The following is a 15,000-nucleotide window of genomic DNA, read 5'->3' as shown; positions in this document are numbered from 1 at the left end:
TTACTGTGAAACTAGTTTTAGAGCATAAACTTAACTAGACATGCAAAAAAGCAGTCCATGTCTGTAATAGGAGGACCCCAGTGATCTATACTGGGTCTCTTACTGTTGCACATATTTGGCAATAGCATCCACCTAAGGATACTGTGGTATACAATGCCAACAACTCCAAACTGATCTATGATAGTGTTTTGATATCTGAGCTTTGTATGTTACACAACAGCTTTGCAATATGATTGCACAATGACTAGTCACCTCTCAACTTATTTTTCATGGTAAAAAAACAAGTTACTATTGTTTGCAAATAATTTCAAAATAAAGCAAAGGCAAGTCTTATGCATAAGATCTTTCAGCAATGCATTTATTGAAACTATAACTTATTAAGTTGCTAGGTTTAATTATAGATAAGTTTCATAAGCATGTAGTTTATACTTTCAGCAAAACTAAAAAGGAAATAGGTGTGCTCTGTGAACCAAATATTATATTCTACAGCATGTTCAGCCAATAAATGCATAAACATTATTTCTTTCATCCCTGCTGTACTCTTCTAAAATTCTGAATATCTCCAATAGACTCAAATATCGAAACTGTTTAAAAGTACTCTTAGAGTTACAGCACTTTGTACCACAGAGATCTCATTCATGTCAAGAATTACAGAAAACTGATTGGGTAGAACTTCAGAATACAATGATAATGCTCAAATTAAACATTCATCCATACCATCCTACATAAACCATATAACTGCCAAGCCACAGAGTAGATGCACAATGTCACTCTACCCCAATACTATAGTCACAAAATGGAATGTCATTCCCTCAAATGTTAGAAATTAATGAAAAATACCTCTCAAGTGTACCTTTTTACAAGGAATATTCCTTATTTGGGGGTCTTAATGCATTCATGTTACTTGAAGTTTCACATTGAAAGAATCTGTAACACATTCAGTGTTAGCTATTTTTAACTGATATCCATGGTATATAGAACAGAATCATACTACTTCATTAAAAGAACTATTATATAATTAAAATATCACATTTCATCCATCCTATGAGCTTAATTGATGAAGTTGTTAGCAAGGTGTTAATAAGTGTTCCACATTTTGCCCATTTGTTACACATTATGAAAGGTAGTTTTCCTTGTTTTGGAGATGGAAGGGTGAGAGCATCATAAACAACTACTGCAAATTCTATCTATAGAAAAATAAAACAATGCCTAGCACAGTGCTGTATAAGCATATTACAAAATACATATTCTGTCTGGTTACCACTTTATACACAAAGTGTCTCACTATGGCTACAGACAGCCAGTGCTTATTGTGTATCAGTTGGTAACTCTTTACTCTTATAGATTCATAGACTGCTACTAGGATAGCAAACTGGAGGCCTTTCTAAGCCTAGTCAAATTTTCCTGAAAGAATAATGATGTCCTATCTCCATATAAGACATTGAGGGTCAGGCATTTATTAGCTACATCTGTCCATAATGGACATGGATCCCAGTTTAAGTAAATATACCACATTAGACATAATATGACATAATGTGACAACATTAGTTAAGAGTAGATACGTGTATGACAATGATTCAATAGTTACAGAAATGTTAGCCAGTTTAGAGAAATTAAAAGTAAGCTAGTATAATACTAACAGGATTTGCAATATGAAGTGAGAAAAAAAATGGGGGATCAAGAGTCGGAGGAAGAGAAATTGCTTGAAGTTAGGAAGTGAATGAAGAAGGGGGAGGTAAGGAGGTAGGTGTAAGTTGTGAATAGGTACTTGCTCATATTTAGAGATACAGTTTATCCTGGGGTTGAGCAACAGCAGAGCCAGGATTTGGCTAGGAAGAGAACAGCACATAACATATAATATCATAATGTAACATAAAACTTTATTGTACATATAAACTCATCACTTTCTGTTATACCCTAAAAAATCTGTCTAAATATTTTACTATATCACACCATGATTGATACTGCTAATCACAGCAAAGTCCTAGGCTAATCTTGCCTGGTTTTACACTTTCTTTCATTTCTTGACATTCATCTGACATTGTAACATTACAACTGCAATTGTATTTACATTTAGCTATGTGCCTCCTGTCTGTCTCCTTCCCCTTTATATATAGCTGATCATTCCTCTGAGCCTCATGAAATTATTAGCTACATGGTAAATTTAACATTTGTTACCTGGGAAAATCCGACTAGTAACAGAGACTATTTTCAGCTGAGGCCCTGGGAGAAACACTCTAGATGCATGTCTTTGGGAGGAAACCAGACTAAGAGGAGGAAACCCACACAAATGCAGGGAAGGCATGCAGACTCCACACAGGAGGCACCCCAGCTGAAAATCGAACTGGAGAACCTCTTACTGTGAGGCAACAACGTTAACTACTGCACCACTGCACCCCCGAAATGATGATGTATATATTCATATAATTATTAGATGATAATCTTAAACTGCAGCTATAGCTGTTATTGTTAGTATATTGACTTCAGAGCTTAAAAAGTGCATAGATGAGGTAAAAATAATGACTGTGTTTAGTCTTGTTGTTTAAGGTACTACATAGTGTTGAATTAAAATTGTAAAAGGCTGTCTGATTGTGGCTTTTTTCATTTTCTCATGTTGTCCCTTATCTGTCCTCTTTTTTGTTTTTGTTGATAATGCCTTTGAATTGTATTAAAAATCCTGACATCTCTTCAAATTGCCACCTAAAATTATTTGCCTGGTTTAGGTTGTCATTAGGACGGAAGTAAAAGAGCAATTGTTTCCAAGCCCATCCTTGTACATATAATAGACCAACAAACAGTATTCATTGCTTGTAATCTTAATGGTAAAACTAATATAGGTAGAACATTGTTTTGTAAACTGAAATGTGCCCTGTTTGAGGTGATATTTCCCATGCTTCTGAAAGGAAAAATTTGAGTTTATAGTTTCCTGTTTCTCCTATTCCTTCTGACTGGACTGTGTGTACAAGCACTGGGGTAATGTATATCTGCCTGCACTCATGGCCATATAGCAGTCATGACTTGGGTACCATAGGCTTTCTTACCAAGTAACTGAAGTGGGTTATAAACACACCCTTGTTCATCTAACTGCAGTCTTATACATGATCACCAGTTGACCAAGAGTATTTTTTAGAGCTTGGCTTAAAAGTGGGCAAGCCTATGCCAGTGTCTATAGAATTAAAATAAATGCCAAGCTTGAGTATGAGGTACCTCTGTGCATTCCACTTATTTCAAAGTGGAGTTAAAGCCTCCATTGTTTGGGGGAAGCGCTCCTGCAAAAAACTCTTTAAATAAGTAGCAGTGAGTTTGAGAATTTGATATATTTGTCTAAGATGCACCTTAATTTTCAGAGTATTAGGACTTATAAGAGTGGGTATTGCAATTAAACTGAACACCTCTCTTCCAAAAACCTGAATAAGAACTATCATGCTATTATCTTCTGTATGAAAGACATTCAGGAAAGAAGGTTAAATCACATGTAGGTATTAACTAATGCCAATGGCTTAGAGGGATAAGGTCTTGACTATCACCTAGGCAACCTGAGTATTTTCAATGGCTGGAGTTCTGACATCACTGGCAGGGGATGATGGATATGCCCATTATGGGGGAGATGGTGAGTCTCAGCCAGGTGTATACATAGTTCCCACTGGAGGAGGTGTTGGAATACTAAGATATAGTCCGGGGGAAGTTTTCATCAAATCAAGCCAATGATGAGTGATAGCTTTCTTAGTGGATGTGAAGGTAGAAGACATCCACATGGGGTAAACATTGTGATCTTTTGTAGTGATGTAAGTTTCTTGTTCCCCTCTCACGATATTAGGCCAGGACATGCAAATTCCCTCACTGCCAGGATACAGGTGAGAACACAAAGCACCCTCGAAGTTGTCAGAAAGATGCCCTCCCAGACAGATCTTGTCTCAGCTCTAGGTAAAAGTCCTGGAGCTGAGGAACAAGCAGGCTCTGTCTGATGAGGAGAGCTTAATGGTCAGCAAGCATGGGGGCAAAACTCACCTAGATAAAAACACTTGTAGGAATTAAAGCATTTCCCTACTGTTTAGGCTGTGTCTGCTGCTAGATTTCTGTTACTTTCCTTAAATCCATTTTCTGATAACCCATTTTATCTTTCTACAAGATTGTGGAAATGCTGGAGCGTGTCACAGCAGAAGGTTTTGGAGATTGTTTTGGGCAGTGTTCAATTTAATTGGAGAATGCTGAAACACACACTGCATGCTCATCTATGGGCAGTTTGGAAATAATGCCAGTCTACATACTGTCACTCCCTCCCAAAAAACAATATGGAGACACAGGAAAAAAATGCAGATGGTGTTCAGAACTTACCCTACCTGAGAATCCAATTGTAGACTTTTTCCTGCAAAACAGCAATGTTTCCCAATGAGTCGCTGCACTAATGCTTATTAGGCAAAATAGTTAATTTTGATTTTGTTCCTTTTTTTACCTAAACTTGTCTTGGAAGCATTTCTGTCTGCCATACATCAGACAAAGATATGCCCTGGGATTCATGAAGCTTGCGCCAGGTGCAGGCATAGCGTCGGTGTTCCAATACCAAATATGGCTGCTGAGTGATCCAGGTACAAGCTGTTCCCATGTGCACTGCCTGCGTATGCTATGCCCGCACAGCTCCCAGGCCCTGTATGCTAATTACCCCATGTGCAGCAGTGTAGCATGCAAATGAAGGTATGTAGTGATCCAGGAAGTGGTGCAGGCGTAGTGTAAACATGCAGAAATGTAAACCATAAAAAAAGGTTTACATTTCTGCAAACATAAAATCGGAGCCATGACAGCCAACCAAACACATGTATTATATTGTTAATATATGCTAATGGCTAAATATATAGCCATTGGCATAAAAAAATGTACAAGATATAAAATTAACATTTAATATTTATAGTCGCACTATCGCGACGTGGAAGCGCAGGGCAGCGGTGCGGAAAGGGGATCGCAAGGAAAATAGAAAAATATAGAATAAAACCGCAATGTAACACATATCATGATTTCCCCATAATAGTCAATGGCAGGCATGCTACACCACACTATGGCGCAAAGGTTGCTAAGGGGCTGTGACAGTGTTATGCATGGTAGCTAGGAATTAGTAGGCAATGCCATGCAAATGAGAGGAGTAATAGTGAATCACAGATTCCCCGCTGGTGTAAGGATGCACCTCACAGAGTAGCATTGTAACACTGAGGTGTGTAATTGAGATAAAGATGACATCAAGAGAGGGGTGTGTTACCTTTGCTGTAAGCACATTGGAGCATTGCTAAACCTTTTTGTTGGTAGCTAAGCAAAGCTACAGGATAGGGGTGTGTTGAACTGGCCATAGCTTTGCTTAGCTGAGAGTACACAAGGTAACCGAGTATGCATGTGAACGGAGATGAAAACGCACTTAAACCCAGTAAATGGGTTTGCTTGGCGCGCACTGGAGCTGAAACAGGAAAGGTATAGGAAAGCAATAAGGAAATGCTGCAGCAGGGAAATTGTTGTACAAATGGCTAAATAACACCTAGGAGCCTACAGTGGGCCATTGAAAACCGCTAACAAGGCTGCAAGCAGCTACCTGCAGAACAGGACAGGGGAGGGGCTGTACTGAAAAGAAACCAGTATAGTGTCAAAGCAGAACAAAGCCGATTTGCAGTATATCAGCTACAAGACACATTTTGCCATGACTGGGTAGGGGAAGTACAAAACAAGAAAGACGGCAGGTGGATGCATGCCTGAGAATGGGAGGGGATCCAGGCTTAAAAGTGAATTAAAGGGCAACAGATTAATCAAGGCAGGCAAGCATAACTCCACATTAACGGGCCCACACTTGCAGTACTCATTGTAAAACCCATAATTAAGATACTCTGCAGCTGGAATAGCTCATACACACCCAATGACATCAGCAGCATCCATAGTACAATAGTATAAAGTGTGAAAGCACCTCACACACACTTGTGTATTCCCATACACTCTGCACCAGTGGTTTATACAGATGGGAAACTTTTATTATGTACATGTTAGGGGCTGCCATAGCTTTGATCCACCAGCATGTGTTGGAGACTGAAGGTGGTGTGGAAGATGATGCCCACGACCACCTTAGGCACCAGAGGAGGAGGAGAGTGTTCAAAACCAGGGTAACCTACACAGGGCTACATGATCTGGAGATAGTAGTTGTTACAGGGTGGACAGGGACACCCTACAGCAACTTGTGGAGCTGTACCGGCCACGCCTCAGAGCCAGAATAAACAGAGGGGAACCCATCCCAGTGGATACAAAGGTATGTGTAAGCCTGAAAATACTAGCTACAGGTACCTTTCAAAAACCAACTGGGGATATCATGGGGATCTCACAGATATCAGCATCCAAGGTACTACACCAGTTCCTGGATGCCATGTTACCACATGCCAATGAGTACTTATACTTCCCCTGAACGCAGGAGGAGTTGGCCAGCAATCTGCATCTCTTCCACTGTGTGGTAGAATACCCAGAGGTACTGGGTGCAATAGACTGCATGCACATACACATCGTGTCACCACCTGGTGAGCAGGGTATGTGCTACATAAATTGCAAGGGATACCCCTCCTTCAACTGACAGGTCATGTGCAATTCTCAGGGTATTATCATGGATGTGTGTGCTGGCAGCCCTGGTAGCTATCACAACTCCCACATCTGGCATGCCTCACAGCTGTATCAGGTATTTGCCAGGAGGGACATCCCAAATGGCCACCTGGTTGGGGATGCTGGCTATGCACTGGAACTGTAGATGATGACTTCCATCAGAAATGCACACACACCCATGCAGGAATGCCATAATGAGGCACATGCACAAACCAGAATCATCATAGAGTGTGTGTTTGGGATGCTGAAATCACAATTCCGTTGCTTGGACATATCTGGTGGAGCCTTGCAGTACTCTCCAGGCACGTGTGCCCACATCTTCATACTATGTGCCATGCTACACAATATGATCCTGCAGAAACAGCTGCAGCAGGGACAGAATGGTTCATAGGTTCATAGGTTCATACTAGGCTATCTGCCCTAGGGCATTTATAAGCCTAGCCAGAGTGTGTTTGGCTTTCACCACCCATTTTAAATTAATTTTGCTATGCCCTTTTTCGAGGTTAGTATACTGTGCCTCTGTCTAACAATGACACAGAAGTGATACCCAGGGTAAACCTATGAGCTCCCATCCACTCATCAAGATTCCTGTTGAAGAGAGTCAATGAGGGACTCTGCCTAGCCTGGACTGGGATTTTATTCCAGAGTGAAGGGAGCCTCTGGGTTATGAATCTGCCCCTCCAGCATGTCCTATTTATTTCAGTGATGAGGTTCAAGTCTCTCGAGCACGTAGCTCAATGGGATTTGGATTTTCTGAGGTGCAGCATGTCCATTAATTCCGGGTTGGACATGGCTTTATACGTCAGGCACAGACCGCCTCTGAGCAGGTGGTATGCCACTGAGTAGAGCTGGAGTTTCTTTAACTGGGCAGAATATGGCATCTGTTTGAGCCCTTTGATCCTCTTGGTGAGGTACTTTTGGGGTCTTTCCAGTTGCTGCAGGTGTCTGGTAAGGTACATCCCAAAAGGGGCATTGTACTCAATTATGGGCCTGATGAGGGATGAGTAAAGAGGCACGATGACCTCTCCTGATCTAGATGTGAATCCCTTCATGATTAGGTGGGCTATATAAAATGTTTTTCTAACCACTTTGGCCATGTGGTTGTCAAATGAGAGATTGCTATCAACTTGTATCCCCAGGTCCCTAATTACTTCTTCTGTACTTAATGTATTATCACCTATGTGGTAATTTGTGGGCACATCGTTTTTGCCAAAGGGGATGACTATACACTTTTTGGCATTTAGCTTGAGGCCATGGCTCTTGCACCAGTTGTCTGTTTCTATGAGGCCCTTTTGGAGGATGCTTGTGTCGGCTGGAGAGTCGATAATCATACCCAGTTTGCAGTCATCTGCGAACTTGGTCAGCCACAGTCCTTCTGTGTTGGCCTGTACCTCCGAGAAATATATACCGAACAAGACAGGTCCCAGGACTGAGCCTTGTGGGACGCCACTTGTAACTGGTTTGGAGTCTGACATGGCTCCAGCAATTCTAACCATGTGGGTTCTGTCCTTGAGCCAGTTTGCAACCCATCTAGTGACATAGGGGTTTATATTTAAGCTGGTGAGCTTATCTATAATGCCCGAGTGGGGTATTGTATCGAAGGCTTTTGCAAGGTCCAGGTAGGCTGTGTGGACCACCTTCCCCTCGTCAATGGCCTTGGTGACTGTTTCAAAGAAATCGACCAGGTTTAAGAGGCAGGATCTGCCCTTAACAAAGCCGAACTGGGTAGGATCCAGTGTCTGTAGGTCCCCAATATCTTTATTTATGAGGTCCATGATGATCCTTTCCATAGCTTTCCAGACCAAGCTAGTCAGGCTTATGTGATGATAGTTTCCAGGATCCATTGAGGCACCACCTTTGTGGAGAGGGACCACTGTTGCTGTAAACCACTCTTTGGGTACATATCCTGTAGTAAGGCTGAGACTGAACAGCATTTTTATGTTTGGGTTTAGCTCTTCTTGGAGTTCATGTAAGACGCAGACTGGGACACCGTCTGGTCCCATTGATGCTGTGTTTTTTGCTTTGGAGAGGGTGGCTCTTACCTGAGCATCTGAGATGTCGGGGGGCAGCACTCTGCTGGGATAGATATTTGCCCTTTTGGTGGGGAAGGGGGGGAGAAGTTTGCGCAGAACCTGTCAGCTAGGATGTTGGCAATGTCTGTGGGTTCGGTGTATTTTTTGTCATTTTGGACTAATTTTGAGCATATCTGGGAATTCCCACCCAGGTTCCTAACATAACTAAAGAAAGTCTTGTGATTATCCTTAGTGTCCTGTGCAATTTTTCTCTCAAAGCTTGCCTTAGACGATTTTATGAGTGCTCGCAGTTTTTTGCTAATACTGATCAGATATGCCTTCCCTTTTTGGGATTTTGCTCTGTCATGTAGTAGCTTCCTCCTTCTATTGTATAGTTTGTTTTGGCTGGGGTCCACCTGACAGGACGTCTGCCTTTGGAGGATTTGGTCTTGGTTTTATTTGGGATTGCATGATCCATGCATTCCTGAAGGTGTTCATAGAATGCGTTTATAAAGGATTCTGCGGTCTGGGCCGTATTTTCCACAGCCCCGGGGGCTTTGAAGGATTCCACCTCGGTTTTGAGGAGTGTGAAATTTGCTTTAGAGAAGTTATTCACTGTGGTTTTCTGGGCAGGGGGTGGGGTCGGGATGTGAATATCCAGTGAGATTAGTTTATGGTCTGATCTTACCAGTGAAGGATACACTTCTGGTGTGGAGCATAGAGTCCCCATGTTGGTGATGATTAGGTCCAGTATGTTTTCCCCTCTTGTGGGAGTGGTAACAAGTTGTTCCATAGCATTTGAGTTTATAAATTCTAGGAACCTTTGGGCTAGGGTGTTGTAGCTAGAGTAATGCTCCCAGTCTATGTTTGGGTAGTTGAAGTCACCCAATATAATGGTGTTTGGAGAGACCTTCATATTTTCCAGTGTTCTCAGGAAGGCCGAGTGGGGTTACTGGGTTTGGAAGGGTGGTCTGTAGCAGGCTATAAACTGGAAGGCAGTTTTACCCACTGTTAGTTGCACATGGATAGTCTCTGATGCTTCGTGCTGTGCCACCAACCTGGAGGTGTGGGTATCTTTGACGAATATTGATACTCCCCCTCTTTTTGTGGTTCGGTCCCAGTTTTGGTGCCGAAAAGCATGGTATGAGGTATAACCTGGTAGTGCTGGGGTGCTCTCAGGAGCCTTGAACCAGGTTTCTGTTACTTCACAGATATCGATGTTCTCCATGCTAAGGAGAGTTTCGAGTGCATGCATCTTGAGGTTTAGACTTCTGGCATTGAGTAGCATTACTCTTAGTTTCTTATCCCTTGTGATACCTATGGAGGTGGGTTTGTCTTTTGAGCCTTGCCTAAAAAAGGCACTATGGGGCTAGCAAGTGCCTTTGCCAATATCCGAAAGCCCAGGAGTGACAGGTGCAAGCCGTCGCTAGCGAAGCATCGTGGCTTGTCGAGCATGTCATTCCAGGCTGACAGGCATTGGATCCCCTTTGAATTACACCAATACTTAAGCCAATTGTTGAAATTGATCATCTTGTCTTCATATAGTGGCATCATTCTTGGTGAGGGTAAGATGCTACTCAAGGTCAGGGTCATACCGGCCTGGGCTACATGCTCAGAGAGCTCCTCTATGTCTCTTTTCATGTAGACCAGGGAGGTACATCTCAGGTCATTCACACCAGTATGGACAATGACTGAGTCATATTTTTACTTGCCTTGGAGTGACCTGAGTGCTTGTGTTATGTGGCGGATCCTAGCGCCCGACAGGCAGCTCACCGTGACCTTCTCCTTGTTCAGCCTGGTGAGCAGGATGTCAGTGTGCCTGATGATAGAGTCACCTATTACAAGTGTATCAGGTGTGTTGTTTAGCCTTAAGGGCTGTGACTGTTCGGCACACTGGCTTTGTGAGCTATATATTGCATGTGCTTTGTTTTGGGGTAGCAGTTGCTTGGGTGTCTGCTTTGGAGGTCTCTGCTGCTTAGGCAGATTTTTATTTAGAGCCAAAAGCCCCACAGGCACAGAGGTACTCAGACCACGAACACCCTGAGCCAGCCCCAGTAGGCAGACGGAGGCGTGACCAGTATGCCCATGCCTTGGCAAGGAGGGAACGTATAGCACACACACACTGACAGTGTAGGCACCTAGGGACTGACACCTTTCTCCACCTGCACACACAGTAAAAATGGATGGCACACACACAAGACTACCTGTAAATTGTCATGTATAGGCAGTCTACTGTGTGCATCCAACATAGGCAGCCCTCAACTATTGTACACACAACTGCCATTGGCACAAGGTAAGTCAACACCTGAACAGTAAATTAAGCTATCAGCATGTACTAATACTGTATGTATAGGTTCATAGGTAGGAACTTGGCCAACTGCCAGAGGCCATTCATAAGCCTAGCCAAAATGTATCATTTTTTGCCACCTCATTGATTCATTAACTGTCCCTCTGTGGAGCAGAGCCAATGGCAGGATCCCTAGGGTGTATCTACTGTTCCCCATCCACTCTTCAAGGTTTCTCTTGAAGAGTGTTAGTGAGAGGCTCTGTATAATGTGATTAGGGATGTTGTTCCAAAGTATGGGGAGTTTCTGTGACAGGAATCTGTCCCTCCAGCATCTTCCAGTTATTGTTGTGGCAAGGTTCAGCTCACTACAGTGGGTTCCTCACTGTGACATGGATTCCCATAGGTGGAGCATATCCATTAAGCCTGAGTTTGACATGGCTGTGTTGGCCAGCAGAGATAATCTCTGAGTAAACCAGATGCCACTGAGTAAAGCAGGAGTTTATTCAGTCTGGCTGCATAGGGTATATTTTTGAGGGCAGTAATCCTCTTGGCAAGGTACATTCGTGGAACTTCCAGCTGTTGGAAGTGTCTTCTGAAGTACATCACAAATGGATTATTATACCTTAGGATGGGACTGATGAGTGATGAGTAAAGGGGCACTATAACCCCAGTATGTCTAGATGGCAACCCTTTAGTAATCAGATGGCCTACATAGAAGGATGTCCTAACTACTTTGGAGATATGATTGTCAAAGGAGAGATCACTATCTACCTTAGTCCCCAGATACCCTATTACCTCATCTGTATTAAAGTGGCTGCCACTTATGTGTTAATATGTGGGTGCTTAATATTCCACAATGGAATGACCATGCAGTTAGTGACACTTGGCTGGAGGCCATGACATTGACACCCTGTGTTGGTCTCTGTGAGGCCCCTTGAGGGATGTCTGTGTCAGCTGGGCTGTCAATTATGGCTCCCAGTTCACAGTCATTGCCAAACATGGTCTGCCGTAGTCCACCTGTGTTTGCCTGTACCTCTGAGAAGTATATGCCAAACAGTAGGGATCCCAGGACTGAGTCCTGTGGGACACCAGTTGTGACTGGTTAAGAGTTGGACCTGGAGACCGCTAGTTGTACCATGTGGGTTCTGTGTGTAAGCCTGTTGGCAACCCAACCTGTGATGTATGGGTGTATGTACAGGCTGGTGTGTTTATCAATAATACCTGAGTGGGGCATGGTGTCAAAAGCCTTGGTGAGGTCCAGGTAGTATGTTTGAACCACCTCTCCCCCTCATCTGACATCTTGGTGACTGTATGTAAGACGTCAAACAGGTTCAGTAGGCATGAACTGCACTCAACCAAGCTGACCTGGGTTGGGTCATGTGTTTGGAAGTTACCAACGTCTTTGTTAATGAGTGCCATGAGGATGCACTCCATACCATTGCAGACCAGGTTAGTCAGGCTTATGGGGTGGTAGTTACCATGGTCAGTTGTGATTCCACCTTGGTGGAGTGGAATAACCATTGCCACGTGCCATTGTATAAGTATGTAGTCTGTGGAGAGGCTGAGGAGGAAAAGCTTAATTAGGTGGTGGGTCAGGTTGTCCTGTAGTGTTTGCAAGATGCAGTCTGGGACACCATCTGCCTCCATTGGTGCTGTGTTCTGCTATTAGAGAGGGCCGTTTCCTCCTGTGTGTCTCTGATGTCTGGGATACTGTAACTTTTGAGTACGGTTGTGGGCTCTTTAGGGGGTGAAGAATGCACTGAATGTATCTGTAAGGATGTTGGTGACATCAGTAGGGTCATCATAGTTTGTGTTATATTTCACCGGCACAGTGCAAATCTGTGTATCACACTTAGATCATTGACATAGCCAAAGAAGGCTTTGTGGTTATCTTTCGAATCCTAGCCTATTTTCCTGTTGATGTTAGCCTTGGATGATTTCATGAGGGACCTACGTATCTTACTAAAACTGGTCATGGATGTCTGCCCTTCATGGGGTTTGCTGTTTGCCTGGAACACTGTCCTACTTCTGTTGTATAGCCTGTTTATTGCAGGGGTCCACCAGACTGGTGTCCTTGTCTAGGAGGAGTGAGTCTTGGTTTACCAATGATAGCACGATCCATACATCCTTGTAGGTGCTTATAGATTGCATTTGTAAATCTGTATGCATCTTGAGCAGTTTTTCCCCTTAGTGTGGGGGCTGCAGAACCCCCCACCCCTGTCTCTAGTAGTGTGAATTTAGCTGTAGGAAAGGTATACACTGTGGTTCCCATGGATGTGGGAGATGGTTGGGTGTGGAAACAGTGAATTGTTCATAGTCATATCTAACCAGTGACCAGTTTACTTCTGCTGTGGTGCACCTGTCGCCCATGTTGGTGATTACCACTTCTAGTATGTTTCTACCCATCATTAGGGAGTTTACCACTTGATACAGGTGATAAATTCCAGGAAGCACTGGGCCTGGAAGTGAGTACTTGAGTAAGTTTCCCAGTTAATCGTAGGGTAGCTGACATCGACCAATGCCAGGGTGTGCGTTAGGACTATCATGTTCTCCACTGGTGGTCCTGGGTCATGGAGGGTGATCTGTAGCAGCCCACAGTTTACATTGCAGTTGTGGCTGACGTTAGCTGCACATGGATGATCTCAGAGGTATCATGCTGCCCCAATAACCTGGAAGTATAGGTATCCCTGATGAATATGGATACACTCCATCCATTTCTGTGTCAGTCCATGTTCTGTGGCCAAAATGTGTGGTATGGGTTGTAGTCTGGTAGTGCTGGTGTGCTCTCAGGAGCCTTAAAACAGGTCTCAGTTACTGCACAGATGTTGACGTAGTCCATACTAAGGAGTGCTGTGAGTGCATGCATGTTGTGATCACAACCCCTGGTGTTGAGCAGCATAACCCTCATTGATTCTGCTATTGTGCTGTTTACGGAGCTGGTATTCACCTTTGAGACTCTCTTAAAAAAGTAACCATGGGAGTGCCAATAGCCTTGGCCAGTATTCCAAAGCCTAAGGCTGACACATAAGCCGGTATGGTATTGTTGCATGCATGTTTCCCATCTGTACTTGTTTCTCATCTCTCCTGTAGATAACCTACTAGTAAGCAATTGAAAGCCTTAAACTTATACAAGTCTTCTAGCTTCCAAGACAGGCTTTTGGAGTGATTACGTATCAGTGTTCTGTATGTTCTTGCTGTACTTAACTGTTTCCTGACTACATGGTGATTTCTCTCTGTATATTGTGATCTGAAAGTCTGTTTATTCACATATTATGGCTGTGATGGCCTGCGCTTTAGAGGTTCACAGATAGGTAGTAGGCTATCTGCCCAAGGGCAATTAGAAGCATAGGTACAGTGTGTTGGCTTTCTCTGCACCATTGATGAAGTAACTGAGCCTCTGACAGGCATAGCCAATGAAGCAATTCCAGGCAGAGTTGCCAGAAGCTGTTGAAGACTGGGGTGGTGGAGGGTGATAGTAGCACTTAGTGATCTAAAGAAGGCATGTTAATATGACAATTCAAGACCATTCAATTTCCCCAACAGGTCTTGCAGCTATCAAACTGGAAGGGCTCCCCCATCCCCTGGCTGTATGGTTCTGGGACACATGATCCCAGGGATGCATATTCTGTTACCCATTCACACAACAAGGTTTCCCTTGAAGTGTGTCAGTCAGGGGCTATGACTAATGTAGTTAGGAATGTAATTTATTGTCTCTCATTTCATTTGTTATGTTTTTATTTCAAGAGTAAGTGAAGCTCAGTGGGTTTGGGTGCCTCCGCCCTTTGCTTAGACTAGCTTACACATAGAAATCATATAAATAGGAAATAGGCGGAAGCAACGTTAATGTCAATAGTGTAATGGTTACAGAATCTGCATAGTATCTGTGCATTTGAGGTTCAAATCCCAATAAAGTCAGGGATGTTTATCATGTTAAAAAGTATACCTTACCCACAGCTTGCATATATAGGTAGCATTCGTCTGTATAATAAACATTCGAAACACCCATATAAACCCATGTGTGCTGGAGAGTAAAGTCAACAGAGAACGTAATGTTATGTAAGCACATAGTGAGATGTTACATCACTG

This window comes from Protopterus annectens, chromosome 2.part2, assembly GCF_019279795.1.
Source record: "Protopterus annectens isolate FY-2018-M chromosome 2.part2, PAN1.0, whole genome shotgun sequence".
NCBI classification, from domain to species: Eukaryota; Metazoa; Chordata; order Ceratodontiformes; family Protopteridae; genus Protopterus; species Protopterus annectens.
The sequence above is the reverse complement of the archived record's forward strand: the minus strand, read 5'-3'. Positions refer to the sequence as shown.